Source organism: Podarcis cretensis, assembly GCF_951804945.1.
Source record: "Podarcis cretensis genome assembly, chromosome: 7".
NCBI lineage: Eukaryota > Metazoa > Chordata > Lepidosauria > Squamata > Lacertidae > Podarcis > Podarcis cretensis.
Window position 1 is genome coordinate 81,424,749 of NC_137176.1, and position 21,606 is coordinate 81,446,354.

Below are 21,606 nucleotides of genomic sequence, written 5' to 3' on the forward strand. Positions count from 1 at the left end.
CTTGCACTTTGACGTGCTTTTGAACTGCTAGGTTGGCAGGAGCAGGGACCAAGCAACGGGAGCTCACCCACGTCGCAGGGATTCGAACTGCCAACCTTCCGATCAGCAAGCCCTAGGCTCTGTGGTTTAACCCACAGCGCCACCCGCATCCCTGATGCTTTGCTCCCATGATGCTTTGCTATTGGCTATGCTAGATGGGTCTGACAGAAGCTGATGTCCAATCACATTTAGAGGGCCACAGGCTCTCTGTTTCTTGCCCTAGTCTACCCAAGCCCAACTGCATATAATAATAGTAATAATAATAATAATAATAATAATAATAATAATAATAATTTATTATTTGTACCCCCCCATCTGGCTGGGTTTCCCGAGCCACTCTGGGCGGCTTCCAACAAAGATGAAAAGTACACTAAAATGTCACATATTAAAAACTTCCCTGAACAGGGCTGCCTTCAGATGTCTTCTGAATGTCAGGTAGTTCTTTATCGCTTTGACATCTGATGGGAGGGCATTCCACAGGGAGGGCGCCACTACCGAGAAGGCCCTCTACCTGGTTCCCTGTAACTTGGCTTTTCGCAGTGAGGGAACTACCAGAAGGCCCTCGGAGCTGGACCTCAGTGTCCGGGCAGAACGATGGGGGAGGAGATGCTCCTTCAGATATACTGGACCGAGGGCGAGGGAATATATTCTTCTGCCATTCACAGAGAGCCATATATGCCACCTTGAGCTCCTTCATGGGATAGAAAAGGTTTGCAGGGCTGATATAACCCACCCACTCTCAGCCCCAAACCCTACCTACTGCACTACGGATATTATAGTGATGGATTTTACCTGCATTGGCAGAGTAATTATTGTTGCAACCTTGCCTGGGACTTTAGGGTGAAGGGCGAGTAATAATAATTATAATAATAATATTGTAAAAATGTTTACAAAAATTAAGGGGGAATTTCTTTCCTATTAAAAATCAAACAAACCCTGACTTAGAAAGATAACAAACACTGTGGTCCTTGCCTTTTGTGTTTGAGTTGGCACAGGACTCCAACTGAATTGGTTTCTATGAGCAGTAATCACTTCACTATCAGGGAAGCTGAGCATAAAAGGACTTAAAAACAAACCGTGAAGTCTAGACAACAGAAGTTTCACTCTAGTCTTTTTTGTTCTTTTCTGTTTCAATTGGCGAGACCTGCTTTCCTCAAGGTTAGTCCTTGCTGTGACTTCAAGTGTTAAGTCTGATCCTCCAGACTCTCTTCCATGGGGTGAAATCTTGAAATCAATAGCACTGTTGAGTTGGAAGGGAATCTCAGCATTCAGTCTCCCATCCATTCTGAAACCAGACCAGATCCTGCTTAGCTTTGCAAATATGGCAGCTGCTTTATTGCTGCACCTCTGGCTACAAACCTTAAGATAAGGAGGAAGTAGGCTAGATTCTCACACAAACAAGGGAGAATAATGCCTGAATGTATTGCCTAGTAGTTTCTTGAGTTCTGCAAATGTTAGAAACCTGCTTTGACTCTTTCAAAACAATGAAAGCCACCCCTCCTCAAAATCTCTGCAAAGAGCAAAGACACGCACAGAGATAGTACAGGGACAGGAAAACATTTTCAGTCTGGGGGCCACATGTCAGTGGTGGGCGGAGTCAGAGGATAAAGGTAAAAGGTAAAGGATCCCTGGATGGTGAAGTCCAGTCAAAGGTGACTATGGGGTTGCGGCGCTCATCTTGCTTTCAGGCCGAGGGAGCCAGCGTTTGTCCACAGCCAGCTTTCTGGGTCATGTGGCCAGCAGGACTAAACTGCTTCTGGTGCAATGGAACACTGTGACGGAAGCCAGAATGCATGGAAACACTGTTTATCTTCCCGTCGCAGTGGTACCTATTTATCTATTTGCACTGGCGTGCTTTTGAAATGCTAGGTTGGCAGGAGTTCAGACAGAACAACAGGAGCCCATGGGGATTCGAACAGCCAACCTTCTGATTGGCAAGCCCAAGGCCAAGAGGCTCAGTGGTTCAGACCATAGCGCCACCGGCGTCCCTTAGAGGATAAAGAAGGTGCAGCAACATATGCAAATAACCTTTGTACAGTAGATTTGTTTCTATGCAGACTCACACACGCCTCTCTGTCTTCCATCCAACAGAGCAAGCAAGCAGAAGGCATGATCAGAGTTGAAGGACAAAGCCTAGCCAGGAGAAGATATTTAGGGTGTGAAACAGCACTAGTGAGAAAGATAAGAGGATCTTGCACTGGGGAAAGATAAGAGGATCTGGAGGACTTGCAATAGGCTCCTGGGTCTGATGTCCCTTCTTTTCCCTGGAGACAGTTGCTTTCCAAGGTCAATCACCAGAAAATCAAGACAGCTCCAGGGAATAAAATAGGAAAGCTTGGAGCCAAGTGGTCAGGCTAAATACAGCAGCCTGCTCTTGCACCCTTCGAGACAGCATGGTTTGTGCAGTGGCGGGTCATCAGGCTGGCATCCGTCTGTCTCGGGAGAGGATGGAGGAGTGAGCCTTTGGGGGTGAAGTCAAGCCGATGCAGGAGAGGCATGTTTTGTTGCAGCTGGGGCAGATGAAGGCGTCCGGTTGTGCTGCTGCAGATGCACCATGCTGCTGTTTCTCTCTGTGCTTGTTCCAGCGGTCATTCCTCCTCTGGTCACTGCTGCGGATGCACAACCTGGCTGGCTGTGGTTGTCTGCAAGGGGTTCCCACACGGCGGGGCTGATGCTGCCAACCTTCATGTCATGTTTGCAGACATCTTTGTAGCGCAGAGCAGGTTTGCCAACAGGCTCTCTGCCTGAAGCCAGCTCCCTGCAAGCACATCCTTGGGCATGCTCCAATATAACATGTGCAAGTCTGGTTGTGCCTGGCTAGGAGACTGCCTGGGAACTCCATGAATGCCCCTGAAAGGTACACGATGGAAGAAAAGTGGGCAAGCATTTACCCTATCAGAGATGCACTTCGTTCTTCTGTGCCCACCTTTAATTCCCTCTTCCTCCCATTACTGCTACTGGGTGAGCTTTTTGACACCACGGAGGTAAACATACCTTGGTCTGGTAACGCCTGCGCATCTAGGCAGCACCTCCCTGGAAAGTTAGCAGCAAAGGTTGCCAACTGACCGAACTGATAATATTTATTTAATTTGTTCACCGCCCTTCATCCGAAAATCACAGGGTGCTTCACAGCATTGAAAAAGACGAAAATGCATTCTGTTCTTCTGCAGTTGAGAATCTGAGAAATCAGCAGGTTGCAGCCGCGACGCTAAGCTGAAAGCAAAGCATAGGCCAAGCTGCTCTCTCTCTCTCTCTCTCTCTCTCTCTCTCTCTCTCTGTGTGTGTGTGTGTGTGTTGAAAGGCACAGGAGGAGCAAGGGTTAGGAGCAGTGCTGGCTTTACATATAAGAAGAGGAGGAGGAGTTTGGATTTGGTATCCCGCTTGCTCGAAGGAGTCTCAAAGCGGCTAACATTCTCCTTTCCCTTCCTCCTCCACTACAAACACTCTGTGAGGTGAGTGGGGCTGAGAGACTTCAGAGAAGTGTGACTAGCCCAAGGTCACCCAGCAGCTGCATGTGGAGGAGCGGGGAAGCAAACCCGGTTCACCAGAACATGAGTCTACAGCTCTTAACCACTACACCACACTGGCTCTCAATAAGCTAAACAAGCTATGGCTTAGGGCCCCACTCTCTTGGCCCGCCCCCCCCCCCCCCCAGAAAGGAAAAAGCAACAACTGGATGTACATTTCCAAATTATAAGATTAAAAACAAATAAACAAAACCTACATACAGCAACAGTGTTTTGTGTTGTGTAGGCTCCTATGATGTAAGTAATGGGCCCCGCCAGCTCCCTAAAATATCACTGGTTTTCTCATTTCTCTATATAGGGTGCCTACATTCTACATGGACTGGTTGCATGGCAACATGGGCGAATGGCTTTAGATACCTATTAGGTCCATATATTACCATATAGCATATATTCAGCGCAAAAAAACAGCGACAATTTGTTGTTGACAAAGGACAGCTGGACATATAAAGGGCCCCATTACCTTCAGTAGCTTAGGGCCCCATCCAACCTAAATCCGGCCCTGGTTAGGAGTGGGTAAGGGAAAAGAAGTCAGCCAGTCAACAAACAAACAAATAAATAAATAAAAGTAAGCAACTGCAGACGTTTGCGCGCGTGCTCGTCTCTCTCTCTCTCTCCGATTTCCATTACGCAATGTATATAGGCGAATGCAAAGCTCTGCTAGCGCTAAAAGCAACCCAAGCTCCCTTGCAGAGCGTCTGTCGAAGCGCAGCAGCAGCAGCAGCGCAGCCAACGGGGCTGGATCAGCTGCTGGGGGCCGTGACGTCACAGGTCCTCCTGCCTGCACAACGTTCCATTCAGGCGAGCGCGGAGCGCGTGCTCCGTCGAGCACATGGGCAGCAAGCCGCCGAGCTCGGAGCGGCAGCGGCCTGCGCTGCTGCTGCTCCCCCCCCCTCCCCGCTCGGCTCTTGATTTTTTTTTGCATTTTATATATGCATCGGATTTATATTCTATTTTTTTGGAAACACATGCACATCTAAGGAAAGGGGCAGCCTCTGGCCGGAAACGGCCAGCAACTTTGCAAAACGCTTCGAGGATTTGTTTGGGGGGAAAAGGAGACTTGCGTGGCCTGGGGAAAAAAAAAAAAGATGCGTGGTAAGTCAAGCTTGCGGTGGGGGAGGGGTGGTTGCTGCAGATGCATGCGGGGTGGGGGGTGGGGGGGGGAAGAAAGAGAGAGTGAAAACCTCCCCTCCCCCGCGTTCTTTTTCCTTGTCATTTAATGGGGCTTTGCTTTCTAAACAAACCGAGCGAGAAGTTTGCAGGTGGCCGCGTCTGGCAATCGCGCCGCGTGTTTTTTTGTGCGTGCAAGAAGCGAGAGGGGGGGGAGAGGGCTTGCTCCGTGCTATATTTATCTCTCTCTCCCGTATTTGGCCCCCCCCCCAGCCCACGCGCCCCCTTCCCTCCTCCAAAGCTCTTTAGCTAACTATATATATATGTGTGTGTGTTTTAAATGGCATGCTTAGAAGAAAGGGACCGGGATGCAGACCCGCGGCCACGATGGCTGGAAGCGCGCAAAGAAAAGAGCCGTGCTGGCGAAATCAATAAAGAAATCGGGGACCCTCGAGGAGGGATGGGGAAATGGCACGTCTTCTTTTCTTTGCCCACCCCCCCTCCATTTCCTCCCCCCCCCCACATATAGATCTCCGGCTCCTGGCCTTGTGCACATAATGACTATTCTCCCCCTTTTCCATATATATATATATATATATATATATGCGCTAGCGAGATGCCCGGAAAACTCGTTTTTCTGTTTTGTTTTACTTTTGGAATCGGGCAACTTTATCGTGTACTTGGAACTCCTCCTCCTCTGTTTTTCTCCCTCTGTCTGTAGCCCACCCTTCACCGCAGGGGAAACTCGGACGGGTTTTTGCTTCCAGCAGGATCGGGGCCGTCATCTTTTTCCGATGTGCACGCGCGCACGTCCATAGGAACAAACACTTCTGCCTTGGTCCAAAGTACAGTTTCGGATGCAATCTTGGGAGATGTTTCTAGGGCTTCCATCGTGCAGACACCTTTGTTGGCTGTGATGTTTTCCCTCGTCTTCTCTCTCTGCCTCCCCCCCCCCTCTTGAATCAAGACTGCCCCCCAAAAATAGAACCCCAAAGACACAATACAAGGATTTTCTCCTTCTGACATAGGCCTTAAAGTCATCTAGCTCACCCCCTCCTCGTCCAATGAGCTGCATCTTTACTGCAAGGAGATTTGCGTATTTATTATTTTTATTTAATTAAAACATTTGCAAACCTCCTTCGCCTGTACACTTTCCAGGAACAGAGTATTACTGTATATAAATACATATTAAAAATTACACATGTCGATACCAAATAATGTAGCAGCTATATTAGGCAGCCTATGATAGGCCGTAAATAACCATTTTTTAAAATGCCTGGCCATTTTTTTTGACCCGAAATCGCTCGAGAATAAAGCAAACAGTTTATTTATTTATTTATTTCTTTAGGCTGCAATCCAAAGCCTGATTTCCTCGGACCAAACTCCATTGAACGCTATGGTTTGGATCCAGGCTAAGTTTGCTACACTTCAGGTTCCGTTGAAAGCAATCCAAGAAATTAGTCGTGGCTAACTCCACTCCTGTTAAAATCAATGACTTCTGGATCCAATCTGGTTAGACAGACATTTGGTAGGCATGTATAGGATTGTACCCTGGGTAGTCTTCCATCCTTAAGAACCAGAACTAGAAAAGAAAAAAAAAGGGGGGGGGGGAATCTTGCCTGTGCAAATAATAGGTCACATTTTCAATTTTTATTTTGCCATTTCTGTGTTGTATTTTTTTTTAAACCAAACATTAAAAGACAAAAGCATAGTTGAAGATCAAATTCAAAATGGCATCAGAGGGAAACCCTTGATAATGAGGTAGGAAAAGGATTATGAGGATTTTGTCTGCAGTGACACCTCTAAAAACTACTTCAAATTGACAAGTTGGGACATGTTTTTGCTGGCCCATATTTATTAGCCACAGAATTAGTCATTCAGCAACTCCTGTGACAGAAGCATTTCCTTTTTTTTGTAATCATTTTACGGCTGCCATCCTGTATGCACTTATTTTTTAAGCGCTAATTTTATTTACTGCAAATATAACTTAACTTGGGAGTAAGCCCCATTTGTATTCAGGGAGTAGGGTTGCGCTGTAAAAATATGCGTCTTTTACGTGAAATCTCTGCTTTAAACTTCTAATCGCAACCGGCGTGAATTGGAAGGAAGCAGCAAATCGTTTTGCAATAATTTGGTTTTGCATAAAAATATACATTATATATTTTTATAATTATATATATATATATATATATATATATAAACACTTATAAAAAACCAGCTTTTGCACCTTTATGAGCTCTCTGCAGAATGGAACCGCGCTATATATATATACACGTAAAGGTGTGGGATCTGCATTTTTTTAAAGTTGCCATATTTCCGTAGAAGTTGTCTCTATATATTTGGAGGGAAGGATTTCAAAGTAGTTCTGTGACACTTTGAGGAGTGGGGTGTGTGCAATCTTTTAAAATATGAACGTTTTGAATTCCTACATCCCTCTGAAATCGGATGTCAAAGTCTTGTGGCTTTGTCGATTATGTTCTCTGATTGTCGTAACACAAAATGGAAGATTTGCCCCATCTTCCTCACACCAAACTGTGCTCTGTGACCAAAATGGCAACAGACGTCCTGAGTATTTTCCTCTGGTCTCATGCAAAGCTTTCTTTTCCGATTTTTTTTTTTCTGATCTTCTCTTGTGTAGCAGTGGCATGTTCCCACATTTTCCCCTGAAAGTCCAGGATGCTTGTATATGTATTTTATGCTTGCAGCAGCCTTGTGAGGTCAAATCGTGATTTGCCTCCCATGGAGCTTCATAATTTCATAGGGATTTGAATCTTGGTCTCTCTTACGTTCAGTTTCCACCAGTAAAACCTAGGTTTTGAGTTTGTGTAGACCTGAGCGCTGGGCTGTGTCACTAGCTGTCATTTAACCCTATTCCAGTGGCCTTCTCTGCTTTGCAAGCTCATATATATATATAAAATCCTACCTCGTTTGTGTCAAAGACGCTTTTTCTGGCCTGATGTGAATTGAGTACGGAAACAAGGCCAGCTTAATCCAGCGCCTCCTTCCTTGCCCATTCTGACTGGCAATTTTAATTTCCAAATTGTGTTGCTTTCTCTTCCTGGTTGTGATACGGAACCATGATTTGATGTCCTCCTGCAAAGGTGGCGTCTCTGTGAATCAAAATGCCAAATTCATGTTTGTTTCCTTGTCTTCAGTCCATTCCTCCCCTAATTTGTGAGTGCTCCTGAGGCTCTCTTCCTTCTACTACAGTCATAACTCGAGTTGAATGTGCTTCGGGTTGAGCGCGTTCGAGTTGCGCTCCGCGGGAAACCGGAAGTAACGGAGCGCGTTACTTCCGGGTTTTGCTGCTCGCGCGTGCGCAGACGCTCATCGCGTCGTGCGTTCCGTTCGGGATGCGAACGGGGCTGCAGAACGGATCCCGTTCACATCCCGAGGTACCACTGTCTGTCAGGATTTTGCAGGGCTGTAATGCAAACGGTCTCCTGCCAACCTAGCAGTTTGAAAGCATTTATCTAAGTGCAAGTAGATAAATAGGTACCGCTCTGGCGGGAAGGTAAACGGCGTTTCCATGCGCTGCTCTGGTTCGCCAGAAGCGGCTTAGTCATGCTGGCCACATGACCCGGAAGTTGTACGCCGGCTCCCTCGGCCAATAAAACGAGATGAGCGCCACAACCCCAGAGTTGGTCACAACTGGACCTAATGGTCAGGGGTCCCTTTACCTTTAATGCAAACCGTATCTTATAGCAGCCCCTCCTGCCCTGTCCATTCTCTTACCTGTCCATTTGTGACAGGTGCTGCTGGTACCTCCAGGCCTGGCTGTGTAATGTTGACCATCCTGGGGAATAGAGCGCAGTCTAAAGGTGGTTGGAAATTGCATCCTCTGGTTTCCTAGCAACCGTAAGATGCCTGTTCTGTGAATCCTCCAGGATGGCTTTGGAGCAAAAGCAGATTGGGCCGTCCTGCTTATTTCAGGGATGGAGAGTTCTATAAGGGGGGCAGGAATATTTGGGCAACTGCTGAGGCCCACACCTCTGCAAGGGAGCCCACCGCCACACTCATCATGGTCCTTCTTGTTGGTGTTGCTTCCCATGGATAATAATATTATAATAATTTATTATTTATACCCCACCCATCTGGCTGGGTTTCCCCAGCCACTCCGGGCGGCTTCTGACAAAATATTAAAATACAATAGTTTATTAAACATTGAAAGCTTCCCTAAACGGGGCTGCCTTCAGATGTCTTCTAAAAGTCGGGTAATTGTTCTCCTTGACATCTGGTGGGAGGGCGTTCCACAGGGCGGGTGCCACTACCGAGAAGGCCCTCTGCCTGGTTTCCTGTAACTTGGTTTCTCGCAGCGAGCGTACCGCCAGAAGGCCCTTGGCGCTGGACCTCAGTGTCCGGGCAGAACGATTGGGGTGGAGTCGCTCCTTCAGGCTGCCCCCGCCCACCATGCACGATCTCCCCCTGGGCATTTTTTGCTGTTAATTATTACATTTATAAGGGGACGCAGGTGGCGCTGTGGGTTAAAGCCTCAGCGCCTAGGGCTTGCCGATCGAAAGGTCGGCGGTTCGAATCCCTGCGGCGGGGTGCGCTCACGCTGCTCGGTCCCAGCGCCTGCCAACCTAGCAGTTCGAAAGCACCTCCGGGTGCAAGTAGATAAATAGGGACTGCTTACCAGCGGGAAGGTAAACAGCGTTTCCATGTGCGGCTCTGGCTCTGGCTCTGGCCAGAGCAGCGATGTCACGCTGGCCACGTGACCCGGAAGTGTCCCCTGGCCTCTTAAGTGAGATGGGCGCACAACCCCAGAGTCTGTCAAGACTGGCCCGTACGGGCAGGGGTACCTTTACCTTTTTATTACATTTATATTCCATCTTTTCTCCCAAGGAGCTCAAGCTTTGCCTGCTTCTCAGCCTCTCCGTTTTCTCCTCACAACAACCCTGTGAGGTAGGCTAAGAGACAGTGAGTGGCTCCAGTGAACATTTTGACTGAGTAAGGTTTGAGCCCCGGTGTCTCGCAGGAACTTGTCTGGCACCTTTAACCACTACACCTCTGCCAGTTTGAGCACAGGGGGAAAAGGCAAGCACGTTGGCAGCAGGGCTTTGGAGAGGTGGAAGAGGGGACTGTCTAAGGGCCTTTGCTTGTACCCTCTTCCATCCTCCCCCAAACCCCCATGCAGGGCATACCTAGATTCAGCATTGAATCTAGGGTCATGGTAAGAACCAGTTTGGGCTGTGTACTGAGGCCAGTCAGGATTTGGTGATCTCTACTGATTTATGGAGGGACGTGGGTGGCGCTGTGGGTTACACAGAGCTTAGGACTTTCTGATCAGAAGGTCGGCGGTTCAATTCCCCGTGACAGGGTGAGCTCCCGTTGCTTGGTCCCAGCTCCTGCCCACCTAGCAGTTCGAAAGCACATCAAAGTGCAAGTAGATAAATAGGTACTGCTCCGGCGGGAAGGTAAATGGCGTTTCCGTGCGCTGCTCTGGTTCACCAGAAGCAGCTTAGTCATGCTGGCCACATGACCCGGAAGCTGTACGCCGGCTCCCTCGGCCAGTAAAGTGAGATAAGCGCCGCAACCCCAGAATCGGTCATGACTGGAGCTAATGGTCAGGGGTCCCTTTACTTTTACTGATTTATGGGTTGTCTTTTTTTTTTTTTTTTGCTTCATTTCTTAATATTGTATGTGGTGGGATTTGGTTAAAAACTACCAGAGCAGTTTGCAGGGCAAATACGTACAGACCCTCCTTTTTTAAAGAAAAGAATCATACCAAAACAAGGAAAATGTAAGACAGCCAGCATCGACATTTTTTTTAAAGAAAGGATAGATGAAAGGAAATAATATAATTCAGTGTTGAAAGGCTAACAGAAGAAACAAGGCAGTTTTCACTCTCCAGAAGTGGTTCACTTCCTAGCATAGAGAATTCCAGAGTCCAGGTGCCATCACTGAGAAGGCCCTGTCTCTGACTACATAACGGTCAAATGTTGATGATGCTCGGCAGATTAATCAGCCTTCCGGAGAAGTCACAACAATGGATTGAAATAAAAGCAATGACCCATTTTGACCCAGTTTAAAGTCCAGCATCCCTGTAGACCATTCCTGCTCTTCCTGTGTGAGTGGTTATTTATAAGCCTAGTACAGATTACAGATGGTTTGTTATGTAGTCATAGACAAAATGAAACTGTGTAAGTAAAATCACAACATGGAAGATACACTAAATTCAGTTGTAATACATAAACGATACAAAATTACCAGGGGTATCTGAAATAAGGTGCACAACATGAAACCTTAAAATGTGGCTGTGAAGAGTGAGTTGGAAAAACATAAATGACATAAACAGATTAAAATTGTGATGTATGAGAATGGCGGCCAGACAGGATAAGTTTAACCTGGGTGATATTTGCTTGCGTAGTTTTGCAGCCAGAAAGAGAAATCTGGCCACAGCCTCTATTAATAATTTGTTTGGATTGGGCAAAAGGTAGACTATGCAAACCTAGCAGAATAATAGAACCATAGAATTGTAGAGTTGGAAGGGCCCCCAAAGATTATCTGCAACCCCCTGCAATGTAGGAATCCTGCCCAGAGCCGCTGCATTAAAAATGGTTGCCTCTATCCTTCAGTCCAGATCCAAAGTTCTCTCTTTCTGAAACCATTCTGTTGGGTTTCCCCCCCAAATGCTTGTTATGCCTATGACGTTGATCCTATGGCAAGATGGCCATCTGTCATGGATGCTTTAGCTGAGATAAGTCGGTCTACAGAACCACATATTTTGATATGGTATGTTGAATCGTATTTTAAAAAGAATTTTAAAAAATAATTTTATAAAAGAATTTATATACAGTGGACGCTCGGCTTGCGAACATGATGCACGTTCACAACACTCAGCGTTCGCAATCTGCGTCTGCGCACGCACGGGTTGCAATTCGGCGCTTCTCAGCATGCGCAAAGCGCAATTTAGCACTTCTGCGCATGCGCGACCGCCGAAACCTGGAAGTAACCCATTCCGCTACTTCCAGGTTTCGGCGGTCCGCTACCCAAAAAAAACGCAACCTGAAGCGTCTTTAACCCGAGGTACGACTGTAGTTACATACAGCCTGCCACGTTGTGTGTGTTGTTTAGCTGAGATGGCTGCATTGCAGGGGGTTGGACTAGATGACCCTGGGGTCCCTTCTAGCTCTTATGATTCTGTGAATGTATGCATGGCAAGTGGAATTCTGCTCATGCTCTCCATGCATTGGGGTTGCCAGTGTGAGAATGGGGCTTTAGATGTGTCAGACCAGGCATGTCCAAAGTCCGTTTCGGGGGCATAATCTGGCCCGCCAGTCGATTCAGTCTGGTCCCCGTGGTAGTATATGTCCTGGGGCAAAATCCTAGAAAAAGCCCAGCAACTTCAATCCTAAAAGCTCAACAACTCTGGGATAAAATCCTAAAAAAATAAATAAATAAAAATGCTCAAAACTTTTGGGTAAACTTAAACCCTAAAAAAAAAAAAAAGAACAACTTTGGTCAGCCCTCACGCATGTTCACTTCATCAAATCTGGCCCTCTGAAAAAAGTTTTGGAAGCCTTATAAGAAAGTGCTGGAGGAAAGGGACTGTGAGCAATAGCTTGGGAGAGGTGTTAAAACTGAAACGATTAGCCTGCCTTGTTATTTTTCCTGTTGCCAGAAGGTATGATGTAATCATGTTACATTTATAGAGCTGAAATGTTGCCTTTTGCAGTTTCGAAAGCACCTCTGGGTGCAAGTAGATAAATAGGGACCGCTTACCAGCGGGAAGGTAAACGGCGTTTCCGTGTGCGGCTCTGGCTCGCCAGAGCAGCGATGTCACGCTGGCCACGTGACCCGGAAGTGTCTCCGGACAGCGCTGGCCCCTGGCCTCTTAAGTGAGATGGGCGCACAACCCCAGAGTCTGTCAAGACTGGCCCGTACGGGCAGGGGTACCTTTACCTTTTTTTATTGTGTTGTTGTTGTCTTAGGATGTTATGCGGAAGTTGCTCTGGCATTGTTTTGATTGTGAAATGCATTCAATGTTAGAAACTCAGGCAAATAAACAAATCACCAAATGGCATCGCAACAAAATATCTAGGCATCATTCCCCCCATGAGATATATTATTGTTATGATTTTTTCCATATCACTTCTTTACTGCTTTATACTTTAAAGAAAACATCTCAGTGTGGTTTGTTGTTGTTGTTGTTGTTTATGTCATTCAGTCGTGTCCGACTCTTCGTGACCCCATGGACCAGAGCATGCCAGTCACTCCTGTCTTCCACTGCCTCCCGCAGTTTGGTCAAACTCATGTTGGTAGCTTTGAGAACACTGTCCAATCATCTCATCCTTTGTCGTCCCCTTCTCCTTGTGCCCTCAATCTTTCCCAACATCAGGGTCTTTTCCAGGGAGTCTTCTCTTCTCATGAGGTGGCCAAAGTATTGGAGCCTCAGCTTCAGGATCCGTCCTTCCAGTGAGCACTCAGGGTAGATTTCCTTCAGAATGGATAGGTTTGATCTTCTTGTAGTCCATGGGACTCTCAAGGGACTCTCAGTGCGGTTTACAACATGCTAAAACATTACATCAAACAATCCCGAATTAAGCAAATTCAGGCTTCCAGTGGAATTTTGATTCCTCCCCATATTTGTTTACCAACTTAATTTATAGAGTTGCCCCATAGCAGAAATACTCTAAGAAGCCAGGGGGGGGGTGTACAGTGGTACCTCGGGTTACAGACGCTTCAGGTTACAGATGCTTCAGGTTACAGACTCCGCTAACCCAGAAATAGTACCTCAGGTTAAGAACTTTGCCTCAGGATGAGAACAGAAATTGTGCGGCGGCGGCGGCGGCAGCAGGAGGCCCCATTAGCTAAAGTGGTACCTCAGGTTAAGAACAGTTTCAGCTTAAGAACAGACCTCCAGAATGAATTAAGTTCTTAACCCGAGGTACCACTGTAGTGGTTAGAGTGTCGGACTAGGATCTGGGAGGTCTGGGTTCAAGTCCCCACTTGGTCATGAAGTTCATTGGGTGACCTTGGAGTCAATCACAAGTTTCTTTACGTACCTCACTATGTTGTTGTAGGGATTAACTGAGGAGATGGGTGAATCATGTACAGTGATACCCTCGGGTTACATACACTTCAGGTTACAGACTCTGCTAACCCAGAAATATTACCTCAGTTTAAGAACTTTGCTTCAGGATGAGAACAGAAATCGTGTGGCAGCAGCAGGAGGCCACATTAGCCAAAGAGGTACCTCAGGTTAAGAACAGTTTCAGGTTAAGAACAGACCTCCAGAACGAATTAGGTTCTTAACCCGAGGTACCACTGTACTCCTTGCAGGAAAAGGTGGATATAAATTCAGTAAACAGGCTTATCTGCTGAAGAAAGCTGGAGGGGCCAGCCAGATGGAGATGTCAGTCACCACCCTGGCATTCCAAAGATCTCCATGTGGTTGCAGTTGGACTTGCCTCAGTCACAAAATGCGCCTGGCCCCTGGGGAATTTCTAAGACTGGTCTTCTTTGTAAATGTGCCCACAGGTTGTCAGTCCTTGACTGGCGCAAGACGCCGAAGGCAGGCCAGCTCTCCTCTTTTGCCTCGCCCAGTTGTCCCGCTGCTTCTCTCTGTTCCATGCTGTGTGCTTTATTTACAGCGGCAACACAGGGCTGGCTTGTGGAAGAGCCATGAGTTTCAGATCCACAGCAGAGCTCCCGTCCGCTTGCCAGAATAGTGGCTTGTTCGAAATGGATCCGCAGAAGGTTCACAGACACCCAGCTGTTTGATGGAATGGACCACAAGGGTAGATGTTTGGATATTAAAGGGATTTTTAAATTTTATTTCCCCACTGTTTTTCTGTGCTGAATTCCCTCCTTCTCGCCTGGGCAGCGTGAGGAAGGTGAATGAGGACACAGAAGACGGCAGCCAAGGCTGTGCTGGCCCATTCCCCTGATGGAAAGAAGCATGTGAAGCTCTGACTTGTGTTGAAATCTGGCTTGGCAAGGAAAGGGAGATGTTTGTGTAACATGCTGCTGAGGAGTCATAGCAGAACCTCAGTCACAGAGCCTCCTTCACCTTTGCCCAGAGTTGTCTAGCATTTAAACACAACTCTCTCTCAATCTCTCTCTCTGCTGGAAGATTAAATAAGGACCCACCCCCCAAGAAATCTGCCGTGGTGCTTGCAGTCCTGCTCTTTTTATTAGAAACTGAGGGAAACAATTAACAATATGCCTCTTGCTCAGTGTTAGAAACTCAGATATACAGTCTCAACTTGGAAGTGGAACGGAATCCGTTCTGAAAATCCGTTCGACTTCCAAAACGTTCAAAAACTAAATCACGGCTTCTGATTGGCTGCGGGAAGCTCCTGCAGCCAATCAGAAGCTGCAGAAGCCCCGTCGGACGTTCAGGTTCCGAAAGAACATTCGCAAACTGGAACAATCGTTCGGGATCTAAGGTATGACTGTATAAGCTAGGTGCCAAATGGCTCCTTAAACCAGGGGGTGACAGTCGCCAAAAGAGAATGCTTATTAGTCACCATTTGGGGGCCCAGACAGCTCAAAAAGTCTTATTTTTCAAATGATGGGCAGGCTGTCACTGATTCTCGGTTAAACGTCTGGCTCGTTCAGACGACAACCTTGAGCTAGAGTTAAGAACTTCGAGAACTGAAAGAAGAAATGTCATTCGATCCAGGAACAGTCCACCTGTCCGGTTCGTTCTGATTGTGCAGATAAAATATCCCAGGTGGATTGCTATGAGATATGTTGTTAGTGTGAAAACTGTCCCATGATTCCCCAGGCATGCACCTCCAGATGGTGGTGACGTCAGGCGCCATCCTAGCGCATCTTCACTTGGTCGCAAGTGGCCGATAGCCAAGTGCAAAGTGCGCCTGACAAATTTCGAACACTGTGTCTTGCTTCTCTGAGTGGGGCATGGAGAAGGTTGCATAAGTCTGCGCAGAGGCTAGCTTGCTGTACAGAGGTAAAAAACCAATAATCGTTGTTCCATGCGCTTTGCCTCTGGTTTATGGCTTTTTGGAGGCTGATGACAGGGCAGTGCTGCCCAGCCCTGCTTTAGAAATCAGCATCCTTGTCTCTTAGGTCCTTGGACAAAGAGAAGCCAGAGATATCTGCCTCTCCTGCCTACCGCCTGCTACTGCTAGCTTAAGAGCCAGATCAACATTTCCGATGTTAAAGAAATGAGCCACTCCAGCGAAGAGGAGTCCTTTGGGTCTCTAATGAGGCCACTCTCTTTTTGGGAGCTGTGAACCTCTCGTCCTTTGCAGAGAGCGAGAGTTGGGAGTACAGCATGAGCCACAAAGGCGATATAGATAATTAGTGTGTTCTTTCTGGTGTGTAATTGTAAGTAATTATGCCATTAATGTAATTGCAGGCCATAACTTTTTCCCCCGGGCTTGAAGAACACTCTGCTTCAGGCCACTGAGGGTGGGGGGGGGGAAGGGTTGTTGACATGCACCAGAGTGACGCCCCTCAATTCTGTCATTCTGGGCAGGGGAGGAATTTCAATCTCTTTACCTCTCAGTGCCACGCATACCAGTATTTGTTTGTTTTCCTTTTGGGGCAGTGCTTGTTTGTTTCCTTTGTGGTATACAGTGGTACCTCGGGTTAAGAACTTAATTCGTTCTGGAGGTCCATTCTTAACCTGAAACTGTTCTTTACCTGAGGTACCACTTTAGCTAATGGGGCCTCCCACTGCCACCGCACCACTGCCACACGATTTCTGTTCTCATCCTGAAGCAAAGTTCTTAACCCGATGCACTATTTCTGGGTTAGCGGAGTCTGTAACCTGAAGTGTCTGTAACCTGAAGTGTCTGTAACCCGAGGTACCACTGTATTTGTGTCTCGCCTTACTGTAAAGTTGTCCCAAGCTGGTTTAGAATTAAGCTGAAACGTAACAACATTGGGCTGGTACAGATTTACTGTGTAAGCGGTGTGAGAGAACAGTAAGATGTGGGCGATCTTAAACCTCTGCTGCCTTGAGGGACATCTTTGGGGGAAGAAAAGGCTCAGGAGTAAACCCTACACAGCGGAGTCGCTAAGGTGCTCTCATGGAGCCTTGTATGCCTCCTTCTAGCAACACCTGCAGCCAAGCCATAGCTGTCAACTTTCAGATTTGAAAATAAGGGATCAGCAGCCTCACCTGTCCCGGGGACAGTCTACGGGATATCTAACAATCCAGGATAGCAGCGGGAAACAGCGCAGGAATAAGGGAATTTCCCGCAAAAAAAAAGGGAAGGTTGGCAGCTATGAGCCAAGCTGGTGCCAAACGTATTGCTCTGCTTTCTTTTGGACCACATCGGCGAGTTGTCATCCGGGCAGGATTGGACAGGACCTTCATATGCATTGCCCGGGCTTGTTCCCTGCGGTGGTCACTTTGGTGCCTCTCGAGATGTACAGGTGGCAATGGAATTGCTTCAGAAAGGGAGCACTTTGAATTTGGGCCGAAGGGTGGATTCAACTATTTTTAATTCGGCGACCCTGGCTTTTAAATAAGGAGTTCCACGGCCCTGCTTGCGAGCCTCACTATCAGCCCATCTCAAATTGCTTTGCTCACATTTCTGGAAGAGCTACTACCTAACAGCTGTGTCTAAATGAGCCCCACATTTTTGCTTGTTGGAGAAGACCCCTTGTCTCTTCTGTATAGACACTGCGCTGTGGTTTCTGTGGCTGGCTGGGTGTTGCAGATACCCACCCTCTCCCCAGACCTAAGAAAAGTAGGGAGTTTGCTATGGATGAATAATGGCCCATCCATTCATGATTACCTGAGACCCTTCTGTAGACCAGTTTGAGTTTCATAATGGTATAAAGGCATGGGTTGAGTATAATGAAAGCTGTTGATATTACAGCAACCTTGAGTATCTCCTTGTTGTCATAATGGTGGCCACAGGGATGGGATTACAGCTGGGGAAAAAACCACAACATCGGAATCACAAACTTGTTGAGTTGGAAGGGACCAAGAGGCCCAACTCCTTTCTCCTTCTGTGTTGGAACTCCTATTTGGGGACTTCCCTGGCTTTTTCTTGGCCCATCTAGGACCAGTCTGGATAGTTAGCCTTGCTGAAGACTTGACGTTTTCATCCCCAAAAAAGTTTTTGATTGAGTTTCCCCTGAAATGAGGCTGCATTTTAATGTTTTAATGTTGTATTTTAATCTTGTTTTTTAATCTGTATTTCAATCAATTGTTTTTATATGTGGTGTTAGCTGCCCTGAACCCGATTTTGGCTGGGGAGGGTGGGGTATAAATAAAATTTATTATTATCATTATCATTATCTTTCACCCAAAGTGGGGCTCGAACCCACAATACTGAGATTAAGAATCTCATTCTCTGCCGTGTGAGCTATCGATGGAGGGGTCCTCATTGGAGGTGCCAGTGAGTTCAAGGAAATTAGGGCAAACGGGACGCAGGTGGCGCTGTGGGTTAAAGCCTCAGCGCCTAGGGCTTGCCGATCGAAAGGTCGGCAGTTCGAATCCCTGCGGCGGGGTGCGCTCCCGCTGCTCGGTCCCAGCGCCTGCCAACCTAGCAGTTCGAAAGCACCTCCGGGTGCAAGTAGATAAATAGGGACCGCTTACCAGCGGGAAGGTAAACGGCGTTTCCGTGTGCGGCTCTGGCTCGCCAGAGCAGCGATGTCACGCTGGCCACGTGACCCGGAAGTGTCTCCGGACAGCGCTGGCCCCTGGCCTCTTAAGTGAGATGGGCGCACAACCACAGAGTCTGTCAAGACTGGCCCGTACGGGCAGGGGTACCTTTACCTTTACCTTTACCACATTTTCAGCCATGTTGCTGCTCTCAACGGACATCTTCAAGTGTGTTTAATAGCAGCCTTGGTGCATCTTTGGGGAGGTAGAGGAGCTTAGCAATGGGACGATGGTCCAAACGCCTTCCCGTGTCTTGGCTCCCTGCTTGAAATGGAGACGGTCTCTGAAGTCACCTTGGGTCAGGCCCTTTATATAGACCTTGCAGAAGGCCTGCTAGCTTCTGCAGGGATCTGCAGGCGACGGGGCTTATTCGTTTTGCACAAACATGGCTGCTTCCTTGTGGCACTGAGGATCGTAGGAGGCGTTTTTAGGGTGCAAACCTGAAGATGGATTCTCCAGCGTTTGTTATGTAGCAGGCAGCGGCTTTCTCTTCGAGCTTTGCAGGATGGAGAGAGAGAGAGAGGGAGCGAGCGAGCGAGCTAAACGCTTGGCTCGCTTCAGCCAAACAGCATTTTTCCAGGAAACTGTTGCCCACTGAGGCTATTTCCATGTCGGGGAAGAGTGCTTATTCCAAGTTCACGGCGCTGGCAGCTGCGTCCACCGATGTTTGGCGCGAAATGAGCTCTGCTCCTGCCTCCCTCAGACCATGAATCTTCCAGGTCATCTAAGTTGAACACCAATTGCATGCTTCGCTTTTTGCTTTTTTAAATGGCTTTGGCCCTTCTGAAGGTTTTGCTTCTTTGCTGTTTAAAGGGTTATGGGCATGAGAAAACAACAACCACCCAGATCTTCTTCCTAAAGAGAAAAGGGAAACTATTCTTTCCCCTGCTTAGATTAAGTGCAAATAGAACCATTTCTCTCACAGTTGCTCGAAGCCTCTGTTCTTAAAACGACGGACTGGATGTCTTCTCCCCACCTGGCATTTCAGGTGCCAAGATAGTTTATCGTCCTGTTTAAATGCCGGTAAGTGGGATTTCCGAGCCAGAGGTTCCAGGAGAAGGGACACACTGGCGCTGCTTGTGCCTTTTCCCTTGATTGCTACGGGGCTGGGATGTTCTGAAAGAAAGGTCTGTTCTGTTATGCACAGCTTCTGTCGCCCATGTGAATAATGGGGATGTCGCCTTAAAATTAGGGGTTATCTGGAAACTTTAGGCTGTGCATCAGCCGGTCCTTCATTTGCTTGAAATGCTTTTTCGACTCCTGCTGCTAGTACTTCTCAGGTGCAGTGACCAAGTGTGTGCTCGGAGTTTGAGTTAGGCTGAATTCCTAGCTCATGTGCTAAAATGAAGGGCTGCAGCTCACGGACACAGCATTCGGAAATCACTTTTTATTTTTAGTGCCTCAAGTTTCTAGTCCAGGCATAGGCAAACTCGGCCCTCCAGATGTTTTTGGGACTACAACTCCCATCACCCCTGTCCAGTGGTCCTGTTAGCTAGGGATGATGGGAGTTGTAGTCCCAAAACACCTGGAGGGTCGAGTTTCCCTGTGCCTGTTCTAGATGATACAGTTGTGACTTGACAGCGTGGGAGCAATACATGCTGAAACCTAAAAAGCTAGAGATTTGGCAAAATTTCATCATCATCACCACCATCATTAACCAGCTCAGACAACCTGGTTGGTGATTGAGAGGCATAAGAGAAATAAACTGATTTGAAAGCAAGAAACTCCCTCGGGAAGTGGTGGACTCTCCTCCGTTGGAGGTTTTTAAGCAGAGGTTGGATTGACATCTGTCATAGATGCTTTAGCTGAGATTCCTGCATTGCAGGGGGTTGAACTAGATGACCCGGGGTCCCTTCCGACTTTAAAATTCGATCATTCCTAGGTTTAACCCCCAGGGTCATGGTGAGAACCATTTTGCGCTGTGTGCTGAGGCCAGTCAGGATTTGGTGATCTCTACTGATTTATGGAGGGACGCCGGTGGCGCTGTGGGTTAAAGCCTCAGCTCCTAGGACTTGCCGATCGAAAGGTCGGCGGTTCGAATCCCTGCGGCGGGGTGCGCTCCCGCTGCTCGGTCCCAGCGCCTGCCAACCTAGCAGTTCGAAAGCACCTCCGGGTGCAAGTAGATAAATAGGGACCGCTTACCAGCGGGAAGGTAAACGGCGTTTCCGTGTGCGGCTCTGGCTCTGGCCAGAGCAGCGATGTCACGCTGGCCACGTGACCCGGAAGTGTCTCTGGACAGCGCTGGCCCCTGGCCTCTTAAGTGAGATGGGCGCACAACCCCAGAGTCTGTCAAGACTGGCCCGTATGGGCAGGGGTACCTTTACCTTTACCTTTACTGATTTATGGAGGGACGTGAGTGTCGCTGTGGGTTAAACCACAGAGCCTAGGACTTGCCAATGAGAAGGTCAGCGGTTCGAATCCCCGCGACGGGGTGAGCTCTCGTTGCTTGGTCCCTGATCCTGCCAACCTAGCAGTTCAAAAGCACGTCAAAGTAGATAAATAGGTACCGCTCCAGCGGGAAGGTAAGCGGCGTTTCCATGCACTGCTCTGGTTCGTCAGAAGCGGCTTAGTCATGCTGGCCACATGACCCGGAAGCTGTACGCCGGCTCCCTCGGTCAATAAAGCGAGATGAGCGCCGCAACCCCAGAGTTGGCCATGACTGGGCCTAATGGTCCTCTCAGTAGTGCTGTAAAGTAAGTCAGTAGCCTTTCAACTGCTTGTTGCGTTGAAAGAGACTGGACAGAGTCTCTTTTTTTACGCAACAGGAACCCAAGAGAGTTTTCTGGGTCCGTCTTCCAGGAAACCAGGAGTTGCGCTTCGTCCTTGCTCTTTTAGCTACTGCCCTTACGGCAGTCCTTGAGCGTCTGAGGAAAGGTCTAGCTTTGAATGCAGAAACCCCTGGGCTCAATCCCCCGACAGGCCCAGGTTGCAGGGGGAGAGACCCCTGCGTGGAGCGCTGCTGCCAATCAGTGCAGACAGTACTAAACTAGATGGATCAATCATCCAAACTGGTAACTTGCAGCTCCCTGGGCTTGTATTGTGACAGGGGCTTAGAGGGCTGCTATTTCCTCCAGAAACTTCAGGACAAAACGAACGCTGTTAGCACTGTTGATTTGATTTTTTTAAAGCCCTCTGCTGCTTTTAAACATTATAGACTACTGAAGTAAAAAGAGGACCCAGGGAATTTTGTGGTTTTGCCCCCCCTCCCCCCCTTTCGTGGTGATTTTGTTCTTAAACTGGAAAGCCTACTGAGAGGGAGGTTATTTTTCCTGTTCAAAGTAATTACATGCTAGGCTGCCATTCATTGGCTTCTGTTGCAGCTTTCCTCTCTCTCCCCCC

General features: G+C 47.8%; 1 long non-coding RNA gene across 1 annotated transcript in view; it reads left to right on the forward strand.

The window, feature by feature from the left end:
• Window positions 1-4,402: 4,402 nt before the first annotated feature.
• Window positions 4,403-21,606, forward strand: part of LOC307220593 — a 78,340-nt gene continuing 61,136 nt past the window's right edge. Inside the window, exon 1 of the long non-coding RNA XR_013840963.1 lies at window positions 4,403-4,658. This is a non-coding gene — a long non-coding RNA (uncharacterized lncRNA). The remainder of the gene's footprint in view (window positions 4,659-21,606) is intronic.